Below are 18,545 nucleotides of genomic sequence, written 5' to 3' on the forward strand. Positions count from 1 at the left end.
TGTTCTCCCAAGTTACAAAACCCACCAATGCACGCCGCTCTGCTGGGCTACCGGCTGGGAGCTGGCTCTGCAATGCTGAAGATGTTCATTACTGGGAGGCAGAGGACTAGCGGGAATACTGGAGACCAGGGTAAGACAATATAAGGAGTGACACTCTCCATACCTAGACAGAGCGGGTGGATGCTATAAGCCAGGGGCTAGGAAGATAGTTGGGTTGCTTGCCCTAATGAATCACGGGTTCAAATCAGGCACAGGACAGCAGCAAGTGGAATCCATTCCCATAGCCTTAAGGTATGTCCACACTACCCGCCGGATCAGTGGCCAGCAATCGATCCAGCAGGGGTCGATTTATCGTGTCTAGTTTAGCTGCGATAAATTGACCCCCGAGTGCTCTCCCATTGACTCCTATACTCTAGCGCCGTGAGAGGCGCAGGCAGAGTCTACGGGGGAGTGGCAGCAGTCGACTCACTGAAGTGAAGACACCACGGTAAGTTGATCTAAGTATGTCGACTTCAGCTCCGTTATTCACGTAGCTGAAGTTGTGTAACTTAGACCAACCCCCCACCAGTGTAGACCAGGGCTTAGTTTCTCCATCCTTGGTCCACTCAAGATTCCAGCTTCTCCCTTCTCCTCTGCTCTTGTTATGGTCTCTGGTTTCTCTGTTCCATTCCGCATCATCTCCCCCATTCTCTCTAATATTGCCCACCCTTGGCTTTCACAGCACAGCCTTCTCCTGGTTCACCTCCTGCTTCTAGCCTCGCTTTCAGCATCTCTTTTGCTGGGTCCTCCTCCCCTCTCTCACTTCCCCCTGGGGCTCTTGTCCTTGGCACCCTCCCTTTCTCTCTCCAAACCCTCTCTCTGGGTGATCTAATCAGTTCAGTCAGTGCGCCCACATCTTGAATACTGTGTGCGGTTGTGGTCGCTCCATCTCAAAAAAAAAATATTGGAATTGGAAAAGGTTCAGAAAAGGACAACAAAAATTATTGGGGGCATTGAACAGCTTCCGTATGAGGAGAGATTAATAAGACAGACTTTTCAGCTTGGAAAAGAGACAGCTAAGGGGTGATATGATTGAGGTCTATAAAATCATGGAGAAAGTAGATAAGGAAGTGTTATTTACTCCTTCTCATAACACAAGAACTAGGCGTCACCAAATGAAATTAATAGGCAGCAGGTTTAAAACAAACAAAAGGACGTATTTCTTCACACAACACACAGTCAACCTGTGGAACTCCTTGCCAGAGGATGTTGTGAAAGCCAAGATTATAAAAGGGTTAAAAAAATAACTAGATAAATTCATGGAGGATAGGTCCATCAATGGCTATTAGCCAGGATGGTGTCCCTAGCCTCTGTTTTCCAGAAGCTGGGAATGGGCAATAGGGGATGGATCACTTGCTGATTACCTGTTTTGTTCATTCCCTCTGGGGCACCTGGCATTGGCCACTGTCGGAAGACAGGATACTGGACAAGATGGGCCACTGGTCTGACCCAGTGTGGCCATTCTTATGTTCAAGGCCATCTTCACATCAATGGTTCCCTGCTCCAGTCTCCCATCCCAGTGTATTTCTCTGATGTCTCACTACTGGGTCCTCCTCCTCCACCATATCAAGTGCAAGCATCTTCTTCTCATTAGTCTGCCCCTCCTCATCCCTCTGCCTTCATTTCTTAGCACATTGACCTCCTCCTCTTTACCAACACAGCCAGCCTGGGCGCACCATTTGATTGCTTCACCCACCGCCAAGCCTCACGTTAGGATAATGAACAAATTTGTTTTAAAAAAATCATCAGTATCTGGTGGCAGATAATTGTGAACTGAAAACCCAGGGTAAATTCAATGACAACGTTGCTGGCTGTGAACATGCAACCAAATGATTCTCCCCCATTTACACGTGACCTACACAGGATACACGTTAGCGGTGACTCCTGTCTTGATGCATGGAATCACAGTCCCTCTTAAGCAGGAGACATTTAATAAACAATCAGACATTACAGACACAAATTAACAGCCTTCCACACAGCTCCCATTCCAGCTTGATCTAGCTTGTTTACCAGGAACAACACCCTGCTTGAACTCTATACAACATAGAGACATCTAGTGGCTGCATGATGTAACTGCAAGTAAACTTCTCTGCTAACACTGGTTGGAAATTTTTGGATTAAACTTTTTTTTTGTCAAAAAATGCCAATTTGTCAAAATCTAAACTGTTCACGGAATGGGTCAGTTTCAAAAAATTTCCCAACTCAAAAATTTTTTGATTTTTTTTTTCAAAAATGATCACATGTCCCATCTGACATTCACAAAATGAAAAGTTTGGTTTTGGTTCTTTCAAAATTTAACTTAATTTACATTAAAAAAGGTGAAAATCAGAACAAGATATTTTTAATGGACTTGAACCAAAAAAAAATGTTTGGCTCATCAGTTTGCAAAAGCGTTCAAGATGGATGTTCCATCCTATTTCAAGACAGGAACATTTTTCAAAACCTTGACAATTCTGGCAGGGTGAGAAACCCATTTCCTGCCCAGCACTACTCACGGCAGCTCTCTGCTAGGGTACTCAGATCTTTAGCTCAAACCCAAGAGGCTCCTGATTTAGTCTCAGAGATTCCCAGACTCAATCTCCAGTGACAACCAATATGATGGTCATTACAAGCGATTTGCCCAGCTGTAGCCAAATCTGATCAGCTCGTCCTCAAGGGTAGGAAACCCCACATGAGTTGACTCATTTTGGCTACAGGAGAAACAGTTGCCAGCATCATATTTTCTTGTTGGGAAAGCAAATTGCAGATGCAGATTGTGGTGAGAAAGGTCAGCATTGAAGATTGGCTCCAGACTTCCTGCTCCTGGAGCTGGCTAGTGAGGCACACCAAGGTCGGCTACCTTACCGAGCAGGTCTATCTACCCTGCTTCCACCACTGAGGGGATGGGTGGGAATGGCAGCTTTCTGTGGGAGTGGGAGATAGATTTCTACTGCCCCCCAGCACCAGAGAGAGCAGAGAACTAGAGGGGTAGCCGTGTTAGTCTGGTTCTGTAAAAGCAGCAAAGAATCCTGTGGCACCTTATAGACTAACAGACGTTTTGCAGCATGAGCTTTCGTGGGTGAATACCCACTTCTTCGGATGCAAGACCAGCGACCGCCAGAGTGCCCCCCACGGCGTGCCGCCGTGCTTGGGGCGGCAAAATTCCTAGAGCCGCCCCTGCCACCAGCGAATGGGACCGGGTGCTTCAAACCAGTCTGTGACACACAATTGCTAGGTAAGGCACAGGCACAACTCAATGGCTCTGTAAGATACTTGAATTAACTCCCTTCTCATCGAGAGGAAGGCAGGAAGGAGTCTTAGGGATGGGGAATTTCAGGCAATGGAGGCAGCTCAGCGCATGGATAGCAGGAGGGTGTCTGAAGCATAATGTGGAGCGTGGAATACGACAGGAGTGGGAGACAGAACGTTAGGACTGGCACCATGAGCTAAGGACAAGGGAGGATGGGGACGGGGGAGACCATGAAGCAGACAGGGTCAGAGCTATGGGCGTGGGATGAGCGAGGTTGGCCTGTGAAGGCCAGGCCAAAGAGCATGAACAGTGGGGAACCAGCTGGGGCACTTGAGGCAAGGGAATGATGTGTCACAACGGGCCGGTAAGGTGATTTTGGTGGCAGATTGCTGGATGCCTGGGCAGGAGGAGGTTGTCACAGCAGCACTCATGACCTTGACGGGAGAGGGAATGTGAGCTGCGGCCGCCCGCCGGACTGTGGATGCTGCCTGGGAGAGCGGCCAGGTCTGGGTACCCCATCCTGCCCAGTCCATGCTGCGTCGCACACAGGCCATGCGCTGAAGCCACTGCTCCAAGGGGCACACATTGTGGCAATGTTGCCTAGTGGTTACAGCTGAGAACTGGGCGCCAAGTGTAGACGTTCCCGCTTGGGCTGGAGCTCAGGCGCTGAGAGCCACTCCCTGCCCACTGCTGGGTTTCAGAGCCCAAGCGGGAGAGGGACCAGCTGTCCTGCTTTTATAGGGGCAGTCCTGATCTTTGGGGCTTTGTCTTATACAGGCGCCTATCACTTCCCCACCCCCGTCCCGATGGTTCACACTTGCTGGCTGGTCACCCACCCAAGTGGGAACATCGACACAGGGATTTTTAGCCCCACAGCAGATGCCCGGGTCACTTGAGGGGGTTTTAAGGCTTGTGGCCATGGCAGTGTAGACGTAACCTCAGGGGCTTTGAACTCCTTGGGCGAGTGGGAGGGTTGGTGACCGGGCGAAGGGTGAGTATTTAACGGATGGGATCACAGCTCCGCAGAGAGCCCGGCCCACATTCACAGAGCTGCCGCGGGGCAGAGAGAGGCAGCCCTTTACGCCCAAGCAATGCAGCTACGTGCCATTGGTCCGGCTCGCCGGAAAGCAGCCTGTCCCCAGGCCTCAGTCAGCGCCCAGGCTGAGTTCCTTTCTCCATCAGCTCGTCATGCATTAGTAATGGCCACCAATCTGCCCTGAGCTGACGGCCTTTTTTCCAGCTCCGGGGGGCAGCTGCAGGAAGTAACCAGAGCCTGCAGCGCTGGGCTGAGTGGAGCAGGCTCAGGTGTCATCCAGGCTCTCCATTTCCCGGGTGCAGGACGGGTCAGCAAGCCATGACACCTACAGCCACGTACACCCAGGGCTGGCCTGAGGCGGCCTCAATCCACCTGCAGGGCCTTCTCCCAAAGCCTCCTGCAGCCGTCTCCAGCCAGGGATCAAAGGCACCGAGCTGAACCACTCGGCTGGGACGCAGGCTGGGTGGGGAGCTCAGCTCTGCCTCCAAAGTCTCAGGGCGTCGGGCAGCGCCAGAGGAAGGCTGGACGGAGGAGTCCTCAGCAGGCAGCCAGCAAAGGCTGCAGCTCCTGCTGCTGCTGGTTGGGTTCCTTTGACGCTGAGGATTTATGATGTGCATTATGGAAGCCCCAGTTGAGCCCAGGGCCAGTGGGTGCTAGGTGCTGTACAAATACACACAGCGAGACAGCTCTGCCCCGAAGAGCTGAGAGGCTAACCGGCAGGACAGGTGAAGGATGGAGGGGAGCCAGACGCACAGAGAGGGGAGACAACATGCCTATGATCACAGAACGGGGACCAGCAGTAGAAACCAGGCCAGCTACAACCCGGGGAGAAGCCAGGATCTCCCAGTCCATAAACCCAGCCGTGCGAGCGGCTCGGGGTTTATTAGCTGCAGGGGCAGGATCTTAATCGAGTGCTTTAAAACTAAAACCAGTGGCCTCTTAAAGGGAGTGGCTTTGTGCAGCCAGACGCCCCCCCACAGCTGCCGGTTGGGTGCCAATGGGCTCTTTGCTCCCTGGCGCCAGGGTTTTTCCCTGAGTGGGAATGTTCCCCCGACATCAGGCACCGGAACCGTCTGTCGGCATCAGCTGCCCGGGCCCGACCCGGTCGGGCTGACCTCGCTTCGCCGCGTTAAGCTGCTAAGCCGCCTGCTCGTCCCCTGCTGTTCGTTAGGTGTCAGACCCGGCCAAAGGAACCGCCGTAAGCCTGCTGTGTGTGTCCTTTTCAGCCAGGCTTGAGGCAATCCGGGGAGGAGACGCCCCCGGAGACCCCGTCTGCCCTGCCAGAACGGCCCCCGGCTGGGGAGGGCGCCAGTCGGTGGGCACAGCAAGAGGTCCTCCCTTCCCCCCGAAGACGGAGGCTGCAGCTATCAGGGATCACGCTCGTGCTGCTCACGGGGAAGCACGCTTCCTCCCACTAGTCCCCTCCACACCCACGCACACCACCCCTTGGCACAAACACACCACCGGACCCTGCAGGGACCTCAGCCTGGCCCCGACCTCAGGGCAGCTCTGAAACAAACCCGGGGGGACGGGAAATGCCAGAGCCCCAGCGTGGGGGTCAGGCTGGAGGCCCACCAGAGGTGACTTTGCCCAGCACATCATGGAGTTTGAGGCCAGACAGGACCAGAGCAGCTCATCTGATCCCCTAGGAAGAAACAGAGTCTCGCCCAGCGTCTCTGTGAAGGCGTTTCAAGGCGGGCGGGATGGAGCAGGTGATCGGAGCCACGCCCGGCAGCCGTTCTGCAGCGCGTTACCGGGTGGGATCCAGCCCGGGCCGGCTGTGGGGAAAGCTAGACCCTGCGGCTGGCTGCGCGGGGCCCTTATCTGAAACGAGCTGGGGCGGGGGAGCTGGGGCCAGTTTGCAGCGAACAGGGGCCGATCACGTTCCGTGGCCTCGCGGCTGGAGGTTGACCCAGAGGCCAAGGACTGAATGGGCCATTGAGAGCGAGCCCCAGCTGCTCGCTGGAGCAGATCCCTCCGGGTTGGGGCTGGGGGACAGTTGCGCTGCCCCGGCCTGCAGCCAAGCAGAGCTCATATGCCAATGGCAGCTCCAGGGCTGCCTTCCGCAGAGAGAAGAACGGCTTTGAGATCAGGATCCGGGCCGACTCCCGCACCTCGCAGGAGAGAGGCCCTGGAGTTAGGGTGACCAGATAGCGACTGTGAAAAAATGGGACGTGGGTAATAGGCGCCTATCTAAGAACAAGTGCCAAAAAACGGGACTGTCCCTGTAAAAACGGGACATCTGGTCACCCTACCTGGAGTGGGGGGGGTCCCCCATTGGGGCCAGGGAGACCAAGGCCAGCTTGTGCCTTAGTCACCATCAGCAAGAGGCATCTGCAGCCGGCTCATGTCAAAGCTGGGGCGGGGGGTGTCACATGACCCGGTATCTTGGCTCAGGCCTAGCAAGCCTAGATGACATCATCCCCGCTGCAGCCCGGTGCCTGGCCCGCGGCTCCAGCACCGCAGAGCCGCAGCGCCTGAATTATTTAGTACGAGCTGGAGTTACTGCTTCGACCTCAGCCGCGGTGCTGCTGCTGCAGCAGCCCCTCCCCTCCCTTTGTGCCCCCTTCCCTGGGCCCTGCTTCGCCAAGCCCCAGGGCCTGGAGCTGCTCAGGAACCCCTGACCTTTACTCAGCCCAGTCACTCAGCTCCACTGCGCGGCAGCAGCAGCAGGGCCTGGACTGCACGGCAGCCCCAGCCAGCTGCACCTTCCTGCCCCGACCGGGGAGGCATCCAGCTCCAGGATTCCTGCACGCTCATTCCTGGCCCAGCCAGCAGTTTGGGGGGTGCAATGGTCACCATTGGCATTTGAGCCCAGGCTCTCTGGAGCAACTCCCCCATCTCAACCGCTTGAGCTCCTAAGCCAGGCTCTGTAACGGCCTCTCAGGATCGGTGGGTCAGGGAGAGAAAGTCAGACAGTTACAACCGCCTTTCTCTGCCCTTTGGTGCCAGCCGGCTTTAGCCACACCGCTGCAGGCCTCTCGCAGGCTGTCGGGTCCTTTGCAACCAGCAGCTCAGGTCATGGACAGGAGTGGAAGGGTAACTCCCCCACCCCGCCTCCCTGCCGCTACAGGGGAGCCAGAGATGAAGGCAACTATTGCCAACCTCCCTGCAAGCCTGGGCGTCGGGCCCTGGGAACTGGAAGTTCCATCCTGGCCCTCTGGGACGTGGTCATCTTAGTGGGAGCAGGAGAAAGGGCTGCCCTATCCCTGCCTGTCTGTGCCCCTGCAGGCTGGGGAAGGATACCAGAGCCCTTCCCAGGGGCCAAACAGATGGGAGGTGGGCCAGACCGCACCCCAGACACCCCGAGTGCTCGGCTACTGTAGGATGCCCAGAAAGCAGCCACGGCCAAGCAGGATTTCACGGTTGGGCGGGAGGTTACCTCGCGGCGGTGGAGCGTCCGTAGTTATCAGGGCCTTGGCTAGCCCCCGGCTGGATCACCTGAAAGTCCCAGGGACCCTTCAGCTAACAGAGACCCGGGCGCACGTCCCAGCCTGCATCCAATCCCTGCACACGCTGGCTTCCAGCTGGGGCTAGGATCCACCCGGAGCCCCCGCTGCTAGGCTCCAGAGCCCTGTGGAGATGGGGGCTTGGTTCTCTTCAGCCCAGGCAGATGGCACACGGGGAGGAGAGAGAGGTGCCCTCCTCCCCCAGGCTCGGACTTCCCTCAGAGGAAGGGGTCCAGAGAGGTCTGGCCCACTTCCAGCTTGAGGGCCCAGCCATAATAAAAATAACAAATTAAGTCTTTTACCAAATCACTTCTCTTATTCGCTTCGACTTGCAGCTCTGAGCTGAGCGCGGGTCACAGTTTGGTCCGATAGGGATGCGCATAAAAACAAGTTGTGAAATTTATCAAATGCCAAAAAATTAACAAGTGTCTAAATGTGAGGCCCCCTTTGAGCTTGAGGCCCAGGCCAAATGCCCCCCTCCCCTGATTGGCTCTGAGTAAGGCACCGCACTTGTCTATGCCTCCATTTCCACCCTCCCTAGGGTGACCAGACAGCAAGTGTGAAAAATCAGGACGGGGTGGGGGGTAATAGGAGCCTACATAAGAAAAAGACCCAAAATCAGGACTGTCCCTATAAAATCAGGACACCTGGTCACCCCAACCCTATCTAAACCTGGATCCCGGCGCTCACCTCGCTCCTGCACCCGGTGAGGATAGGGTGACCAGATGTCCCGATTTTATAGGGACAGTCCCGATTTTTGGGTCTTTTTCTTATATAGGCTCCTATTACCCCCCATCCCCTGTCCTGATTTTTCACATTTGCTGTCTGGTCACCCTAGGTGAGGATGATCACAGGGGAAGTGCTTCGAGACACTCCGCTGGGAGGCGCTCCCGGGAAATGAGGCACCGATGCAGGGGGTTAGAGTGACCGTAGGCGACTAGTCAAACCGAACCCGAGCTCCCAGACTCGGAGTCTCTCTCGCGCCTGAGTTTTGCAGCCCTCTGGGACAATCCCAACACTGTCACTTTTGCTAAAACTGTAGCGCACCAGAGCTCAGCCCCAGCCATTGCTGCAGAGGCTGGTCATCTCCTTAAACACACACTGCAGCTGCAGTCCAAGACCAGGGTGCAAGCTCCAGGCTGGTGGGCTAAGGCTGAATGCTGGAGGATTTTAGGACCAGCACTAGTGGTTTTAGACAAAAACCAACTCCTTTTGTAAAGCAATATGGTCTTAGTATACGCCAGGGGTCGGCAACCTTTCAGCAGTGGTGCCGAGTCTTCATTTATTCACTCTAGTTTAAGGTTTCCCGTGCCAGTCATACATTTTAACCTTTCAGAAGGTCTCTTTCTAGAAGTCTATAATATAGAACTAAACTATTGTTGTATGTAAAGTAAATAAGGTTTTTAAAATGTTTAGAAGTTTCATTTAAAATTAAATTAAAATGCAGAGCCCCCCGGAGCGGTGGCCAGGACCCGGGCAGTGTGAGTGCCACTGAAAAGCAGCTCGCGCGCCGCCTTCGGCATGTGTGCCATAGGTTGCCTACCCCTGGTATATGCAACAGCGTTTCTACCGGCCCCTGGGGGGAGGGGAACTACAGGCAACAGCTGGCGGAGCCCAATCTTCAGGCCTTCATCAGCCCCTCCCAGGGAGCGGTTCCCCACTTCTGCTTCGGCGAGGTGTAGGGAGGAGAGAGCTAGTGCAGACTCACAGCAAGCAGCGAGGGAGCTTTGTAATATGTACACGGCCCGGGGTCGGACCTGCCCTCATTTCCCCAGTGGGGCAGCACTCTGAGAAGCTACCAGCCACCCTGCCTTTAACACACACAGGCACTGGGGACATCTGAAGTGCCAGGGCCAATCCCCCTCTGTTATAAAAGGTTGCAGGGTCGGCTCCAGGCACCAGCGCAGCAAGCAGGCGCTTGGGGCGGCCAACGAAGAGGGGCGGCTTTTTTCTCTCCCCTCCCGCTGCTTGGGGCGGCAAAAACGCTGGAGCTGGCCCTGCCCCCAGCACCTACTGCAACAGGTTGCACAGCCCTGGTGTATGTAAACGTCACGCCCTGCTGGTGCATAGCTAGCGAACGAAAGATTAAGGAGCAAACCCTCGGGGGATGTCTCAGCCCTGTTGGATAGGACGCTGCTGCCCCAGCGTGCGCGGTCTGGCGGCATGCAAGGCTCCTCTCTCTGCTATGAACCAGGCTTGGTGACGCTCCTCTGCTCGGTCTGCAACTTGGTGCGACAGACTGGCCCAGTGCACGTAATTATCTCCCCCTCCAGAAGAGGGCCCCAGCAACAGTTCATGTCAGTTACTCCAGTCCCTCAAGGAGCAGAGGACACCGTCCTCGCTGCAGAGCCGTGAAGTCCCTGTAGATCAGCTGGGCGCAGGTGGAGGAAAGTTTCCGGAACTAGGGCAATCAGGGCCCCTGGCTGCAGGGTTCTGAGCACCTTGCCCACCCCAAGAGCACGTGCACGTTTTGCAAACCCACCCCCAGCCCCAACAAGCCTGCACCATGCACATTTCATCCTGGTTTGGCCCCAAAAGAGGTAAGAACTGATCCTCTCATCGCTATCCGTGCAGCTAACCAGCAACGGGGAAACCAGCCCGGTGGCAGGTGTGTTTCTAGTGAGGTCCCGCGGGGAGCAGTTTGTGGCCCTGCACTATTTAACATTTTCATCAATGACCTGGGAGAAGACAATCATTACTGAAAGGTTGCAGCTGACACCGAGACTGGGGGGCAGAGGCGATGCGGGGGCGGGGGGTATGTGGGGTCACGTGCCCCTCCCTCCCAGATTGCTCGGTCACAAGGTACAGCTGGGCCCCTTCCCTGCAAGGCAGCTGAGCCAGGAGGAACAGGGAGGGGCTGCTGCTTTCTAGGAGGCAGGGGTACAACTTGAGCTGTTCCAGGGTTGTGTCTCTCCCCCCCCTCCCCCCCCCCACACACACTATCAGCAGGCACAAGTCATCTCTGACCGGGGGAGTGGTAAATATTGAAGAGGACAGGTCTCTGAGACAGCGCAAGCTGCATCACTTGGTAAGCTAGGCACAAGCAAGCACTATGCGGCCCAATGTTAAGTGTGTATCTTTAGGAACAAAATGACGCAGGCCATGCTTATAGGATGGGGGGCTCTATCCTGGGAAGCAGTGACTGAAAAGACCAGGGATCACCGCAGATAATCAGCTGAACATGAGCTCCCGCTGAAACAGCGCGGCCGAACGGGCTAGCGTGATCCTTGGATGAATCAACAGAGGGAATCTTGAGTAGGAGGAGGGAGGTGATTTTACCTCAGTATTTGGCACCGGTGCGACTGCTGCTGGGATCCTGTGTCCAGCTCCGCTGTCCCCACTACAAGAAGGATGTTAATGAAGTGGAGAGGGTGCAGAGAAGAGCCACGAGAACGAGTAAAGGATGAGAAAACAGGCCTGATAGTGAGACTCAAAGGAGCTCGACCCATTTAGCTTAGGAACGAGACGGTTAAAAGGGGACGAGATCCTGGGCTCCTCGGTGTAGCAGACAAAGGTATTAACAAGAGCCAGTGAAGCTAAACAAATTCAGACTGGAAGCAAAAAGCTGCACGTTTTTAACAGTGGGTAATTAGCCATTGCAACACCTGCCCCAGGGCTGCGATGGATCCGCCCCCACTGGCAACTTTTAAATCAAGATTGGATTTTTTTTAAGAGACACTCTCCAGCTCTAGTTCAAACGGGAAGTAACTCGGGGCAGGCCTAGGGCCTGTGGCATACAGGAGGTCAGACTCAATCCCAGGGGCTCCCTTCGGGCCTTGTTCTATGAGCTTCACCTGCTCCAGGGAAAGGGGAGAGAGCAGCACATCTCCCCCTAATGCTTTAGAACGGGTGTCCCCGCCCCCGGGGCGGGGGATGGATCCAGTGGTACAGCACAGGTTGGCTCTGAGTGCCTGGGCCAGTAGATAGAGCATCTATTAGCAACAGGGGCTGTTTCTTTGGCCTCTGAGAGATGCAGGAAATGCAAGGCTGGCCCTAGAGCAAATGGCACCTGCTCCATTTGTTAAACTTTTGAACACTTAATTTTTTATTGCCGTTGGAGCCCATTTCACAACTTTGATGCACGGGTGATTTATCCCTGTCATACAACAGGATACGTTTGCATGCTCGAATCTGCAGCTCTGCAAGCCCACCGGCCCCCAAATCCATCCCTTAGGAAATGTACTGCTCCCCCGCCCCACCCCCTCCAAAGCATTGGTTGGGGAGATAAGCAGCAACTCCCAGCATTAACAGGTGAGCAGTTAATTACCCCAAAGCGCTCAGGAGGTCAGCCTATGCAGCTGAGCCACGGCCACCAGCTAAAAGTAAGTCACAAGAATTGAGGGGGAGGAGAGTGAGTGAGTGTGTCAAACATTGGCCCCAGATAGACACCTAATGAGATGGTAGAGGGGCCACTGGTCGCTGAGTCTTTACCTTTCTCCTGTGGAACGTGGTATTCTAAGAGCAGCAGCCGGGGCCCAGAATGCTGGAAGAGGATCAAGAGCCTCTGGGCGCCTACATCGAACTCTGCCGTTGACCTGCTGTGAGACTGTGGATAAGTCACTGTGTTTCCCCATCCATCGTGTCTTATTTAGATTGTAAGCGCTTTGGGGCAAGGACGCTGTCTGTCCAGCAGTTAGGCCAGGTACTAGCAAATATGTCCACTGCAATAATCTACGGAGCTATAAACAGGTCAGAACTTGACTACAAGCATAAAGAGCACGTCCCTTCGCTTGTAATTATGCTGGCCTAATAACCTCCAGGCGCTTGACCATTATTTAAAAGCACAGCCAAAGCCCAGAAATGACCCAGCAGGCGCCACCCCACCGACCAGGAACTAAATGGACCTTTAAGGGGTTCTCTTTTCCTTTTGTTTAACTAATCTCCCTGAAGATGAGCTTTGCCATGGACCCTCCATGTCAACAAATTCAGTTTGTTTCAGAGCAAGGCCTGGCCAGGGCTACACCAGTGGCTTGACAGACTCAGATGAACTTTCGGGCAGGAGTGCGGGGCTTGATGTTTTCACAAAGGCGAATTATAGAGAATCAGTAGAAGGTAAAGTTTCTATAGGGATGACATGGACTCAGTGCAAGAAGCCTTTTGTCAGTTGCTCAAGCGGCTGTTCTGGAATCTGAAGACGGCTGCTGCAGTTTGGAGCCACAATAACCACACAACTGAGCCGCAACTACCCCCCCATTGAGTATTTGACCCTGAAGCTACTTTAGTTCCTTATTAACACCCCAACCCCCACTCCCCTTAAGGTGCAGGAGGATTTGGGGGTGGGATGGCTGAGGGTTTTCACTATAAAGCAGCTCAGGTTCATGCCACTAAATCAGCTGGCAAGGTCACCGTGCAAGGCCAGGTGAGAACGAGCTGTGCTCAGAAAAACACTGAGGAGTCTGGTGGCACCTTAAAGATTAACAGATTTATTTGGGCATAAGCTTTCATGGGTAAAAATCCTCCCTTCTTCAGAACGTGAAGCACAAGGGCCACCTGGTGGACTAACGAAGAATGGCTGGCACGTCTATCAGGTGCCAAGGGACCAGAGTGGCTCAGTGAAGGTGGCCACCTGTCCCTGTGCAGGCAGGGGCGGCTCTAGGTATATTGCCGCCCCAAGCACGGCAGGCAGGCTGCCTTCGGTGGCTTGCCTGCGGGAGGTGCCCGGTCCCGCGGATTCAGGGGCACGCCTGCGGGAGGTGCCCGGTCCCGCGGATTCGGCGGCAGCCTGCGGGAGGTCCGCCGAAGCCGCAGGACCAGCGGATGCTCTGCAGGCAATGCGCCGAAGGCAACCTGCCTGCCGCCCTTGCGGCGACTGGCAGAGCGCCCCCCCGTGGCTTGCCGCCCCAGGCACGCACTTGGCGTGCTGGTGCCTGGAGCCGCCCCTGGGTGCAGGTAGCCCAGGACAGTTCTGCTGGGTGACCTGGGCAAGTCACTTCTCTTTGTACCAGTTTCCCCTTGAGTAAAATGGGGATAGACCACCACTGACTCCCTTTGCAAAGAGCTTTGATGGATACCAACAAAAAGTGCTATATAAAGAGCTAAGTATTGGTGGTATCAGTCTTGTTCTCGGGGAGACAGCTGGAAAGCGAGGTTCTTAAAGCCTCAGGTTAATTCCTGGTATTGGCCAACAGCACTCAAAGGTATCAGGGCTAACACAGCCAGAGGGGTGGAGCGGTTCAGGGCCCCATTGTGTTAGCTGCTGTACAAAGACAGACACAGCCACTGCCCCCCAAAGCTCTTACAGTTTGTGGTGTCACACTCTCACCCAGACCTACAGCATCGCAGGGGCGGAGCATTGTCTTTCCAGAGATTGTTCTTCACGCTGTTGGTGTCTCCATACCAGTGATGGGCAAACAAGAACTATCCGTGCAGCACAGTTTGAGACAGACGCATTATCCGTTCTCCTCAAGGGGAGGGATGCATCAGCTTCCCTGGCTGGGAGAGAAAGACATCAGGTAAACTCAGCCCCCAGGCTTCCTCTCCTGTGCTCTACTGTGAACGCTTAAAATGGCAATGAACTCCAAGCTGGCCATTTCAATACCTTCCTGTGTGCGGTGGATCCAATGCTAACTGGAGGTTTTAAGAACTTCTGACATTCCAGCTGTGTCCCATAGAACGGCCAAGCACATCTGGCAACGTGCACAACCGCACTTGGTCTCAGTGAAAGTAGTTAGCCATTGTTGGGCCTTAAACCCTTGATGTCCGATGGAAGCACAGCCTATGTCTTGTTTGGTCTGTAGGTGGCCCTTGTGCTACACCGGCCCAGACAGACGGGAGGGGACATGTGCTGAGGCTTTTGTTGGCAGAGCAGGGCCGCCCAGAGGATTCAGGGGGGCTGAGGTCTTCGGCGGGGGGCCCCTGTTGCTGAATTGCCGAAGACCCTGCACTTCGGCAGTGGGTCCCAGGGTGGAAGGACCCCCCGCTGCCGAATTGCCGAAGATCCGGAGCGGAAGAAGCTCCGGGGGCCCTGCAAGAGTCTTCCGAGGCCCCCAGCGCGAGTGAAGGACCCCGCTCCAGGACCCCCGAAAAATTCTCATGGGGGCCCCTGTGGGGCCCAGGGCCTGGGGCAAATTGCCCCACTTGCCCCCCCCCACCCCCCGGGCAGCCCTGTGGCAGAGGTCTGCAGCCATACACAGCTGCAGGCCCTTAGCCTGGAGGCGGCTATCCCCCTCGCTAATCACTTGCAACACGGGATGTTTCCCCAGCTGCTGGGCCAGCACAAGACACTGCAGGTTAGGGCAGTCTTCCAACCCTCAGCCTACTTCCCACATTTCAAACAGCCCTTTGCCCACATGGGACTACGGCACCACGAGATGTTACCAGCATGGGGGGGTACATTCTTAATACCCCAGCTTTCAGTGCGTTGGAATTGCAGGTCAAAAAAGGCCCAGAACTGGCTGGAGCCAGAGCCGCTGTACTAAACGGCAGACTGGTGGGGGAACGATGGTGGAGGAAGAAAGAGCAGGAAGGATTGTGTAGCCGTCCATAGCATGATGTGATCTTGTGCTCCATTCCATTCGAGCGAGGCGTGAGAGAGAGCCTGAACGCACTGCCAGCATCTGATCTGGAATAGATTGGACAGTCCCCGTCAGATCTGCAGAGAACTTCCGCTAGAGGAAGTCTGCGAGTGCTGGAGCCGCTGGCTTGTTTCACACACAGAAGGGATGGCCTTACCAATCCTTTCCATTAACAGGGTTACGAACAGATCTTCCGGGAAAGATCTTTGACCTCTTCTGTCCATGGAGATGCATGCAGGATGCTAGGAATTGCTCCAAGTCCTTGACTGAGGTCGGTAGGTGAACTCCTTTCATCTCTTTCCTAGCATGGCCAGTTTAGCTGCTGGAAAGGAGGCGGATGCGTCACAGTCACCAGAAGCCACCAATAGCAACTGGTTAGAGGTTGTTGGCACCAAGAATGTAGAGCTCTCTCAAAGCAGCCAGCTGGTGCCACGGGCGCCAGGTTTGTATAATTTTTTGTGGTGCCCAGAACGGGTCCAAGCAGAGTTGTCCTGTTCATAGGACAGACCAGGACAATCGCCCCAGGCCCCATGCTTTGGGGGGCCCCACGCTTCAGGGGGACATGGGGTCCAGGGCAGCCTGGCGTCAGCAGCAGTGAGTGACCCGGCCCCGGGGTTTGGGGGAAAGGAGTGGGGGTGGAGCAGGCTGGGGCCAGGTTGCTCACTGCTGCCGGCACCAGGCCCCCGGCTAGTCCCCCAGGCCACCCTGGACCCTGCGTCACCCTGAAGCATGGGGCCCCGCAAAGCTCAGGGCCCGGGGCAGTTGCCTCATCTGTCCTACGGAGGGGATGGCTCTGAAAATATAAGCCCGAACATTGGTGGAGCCGGACCCACCTTCCTAAATATTGCTGGAGCAGGGGCACCTCAAGCCCATATAACCCACTGCCTACGTCTGGTGCTGAACGTACCACGTCGGAAGCTATGGGATAGGGTTAGCAAAGATGTCTGATCCGCACCTTTGGACTGGGAACTTGAAGCAGGCTACGGACCAGGAAAGTTGGTCACCTCGAGCACGTATGGTGAAGGGAGGCTGCTGGCACAGAGGTCGAAGCTACTCACTAGGTCACGTGCCCTGCATTCAGGCTGCTAGGAAGAGTGGGATTGATTGCCATAGAATCATAGAATATCACGGTTGGGAGGGACCTCAGGAGGTCATCTAGTCCCACCCCCTGCTCAAAGCAGGACCAAACCCAACTAAATCATCCCAGCCAGCCATGTTTGAGCGTATCTGAAGGTAGGCAGGTGTCAAGGGTATGCCAAGAGCCAGGGAATGGCAAGCGATGCCTGAATGACACAGGCCTCTAGCCTACCTCCAAATGCAGCTAAAGGGGTGAATCAGAGTCAAGCATCAATGGAGGCATGTCCAGTTCAGCCATTGCCCCCCGAACTCCACTATACAGGAGCTGGTTAAATGCTTCCAGGACACTGGAGCAGCACTCAGAGCTCAGCAAGTCAGGCCGGTGCTGAATCTAGCAACTGATGCAGAACATTGACTCCCAGCTGGGACATTTTGTTGTTACCTTCAACTACATGCAAATAAACTGAAACACCTTTCAGGGGATTTCACAAGAAACCAGCCTGTTCTCCCCAAAGCCCAATGGCTCAAGCAGACCACAGCCACGAGTCCCTCTGACCAGTCTCCAGCTTGCATTGGGGGCACTTTGGAAAGCACACCGGCTGGTTCCCTGATCTGCTGCAAAGAGGGAAACTCCTGAAGGACAAAAATACACACAAAAGGGACCACCACCACCGATTCTGAAAGGCCTATGCCAGCCGTGGAGACCTTGAAACCAGGTGTGCCTCCAGCCAAGGGTTCTATTTTTTTAAAGGCACAAGGAGAACAGCCGAGGCAGGTGCAGAAGGCAAACCTTGCTCTAGGAGAGAATGCAGATAGCTCTGTCAAGTGGTAACAGTCAAGAGGAACCAGTGGGCAAACAAACCATCATTCATACAATTGAAGGACTGCAAGCAGCTCTTTAGCTCAAGTAATCCATCCACCTGGCCAGCGTCGAGGCTTTCTCAACAGTACATTAGTTATCCAGTCTTCAGTAAAAGACATCACGAGCAGGGAGAGGCCAACTGGTCTCTGCAAGGAAATGCTTCCTGATATTTCCTTTACTCCTAGTTGTAACCCCCTTTGCATCATCCCACATTCCTCTCAATCACTGTTCACGCTCCCTGTATTTATAGATGCTTATCATCAAAGCACCCAGGGTGCATTTATAGAGGCAGTACCACTGCAACCTCAGGGCATATGGGTGAGAATGGTGGCTTTATAATCCCAGCTCGGAGTCCACAGGATTCTTGTCAGCAGAGGTATCACAGGCCTGCGCTGTCCGGCTCTGGCGCTGCCAGGATGAGTGAAGATTGGAGGTGCAACCCCACTCCAGGCAGATTAAATACCACCCAGGATCAGAAATCTGAGCTCTCTAGTCTTTATAATGAAAGAGATACAATCACTCCAGCCCAATAAAATTTGTTGGGTTTCTAAACTCTTTTTTAGTGTATCTGGCACTTCCTGCAACTGAGATTCCCAGAAGGAAGTGCAGTCATTGCAGCTACATCCCCTTCAGATCTATGGAGATCGTCTTGCTGCTTCCTGCTTCTGCCTCTAATATAACAGATGGTTTTTGCAATGCAACACACTTCCCCTCCCACACTAGAGAGGCAGGAGAACTGCATGGCAAATTGGATTCTCATTGTCTTCCTGACCCCATTCCTAACTTCTCTAGGAAGTCATTTTAGGTCTATACACTCACAGGCCTACTCACTTCACCCATAGGTGGCACTCTATTTGATCAGTTATAAGGAGTTTACAATGAGCTCTACCTTCATTTGACATCCCCCTGTCAGTAGCTACCCGTGTGGTGCTCTGCTCTTGTTCGATGATAAGTCGGTTGCGTGCGTGTTCCCTCTGTGTGCTGCCCCGGCTCTGCGCAGGTCGCTGACGCAGCAAACCCCGAGAGATCTCCCAAAGACCACAGGCTCTAGTAAAGTACGAAGGAACCCGAGCCAGGTTTATTGTCAACCGAAGCACAGTAATAGTTTCCTATAGACTCTACAAGACATGCTATGAATTTGTGCCCCCCCTGGCAATGGACCGGCTCAGTCAGTGGCAGGACTTTCCATTGCCCCCTAGGCTGGCCAAGATGTGCACTCCGGGACCTACTTTTATACAGTTACAGGACAGATCACTCATCCCTCTTGACGTATTAAGGTACAGCCTCTTGGTTCGTTAGGGTGCTGTCTCCCCTTTGATCATGTTGTTCCAGACATACA

Source organism: Mauremys mutica, chromosome 1 (assembly GCF_020497125.1).
Source record: "Mauremys mutica isolate MM-2020 ecotype Southern chromosome 1, ASM2049712v1, whole genome shotgun sequence".
Classification (NCBI taxonomy): Eukaryota; Metazoa; Chordata; order Testudines; family Geoemydidae; genus Mauremys; species Mauremys mutica.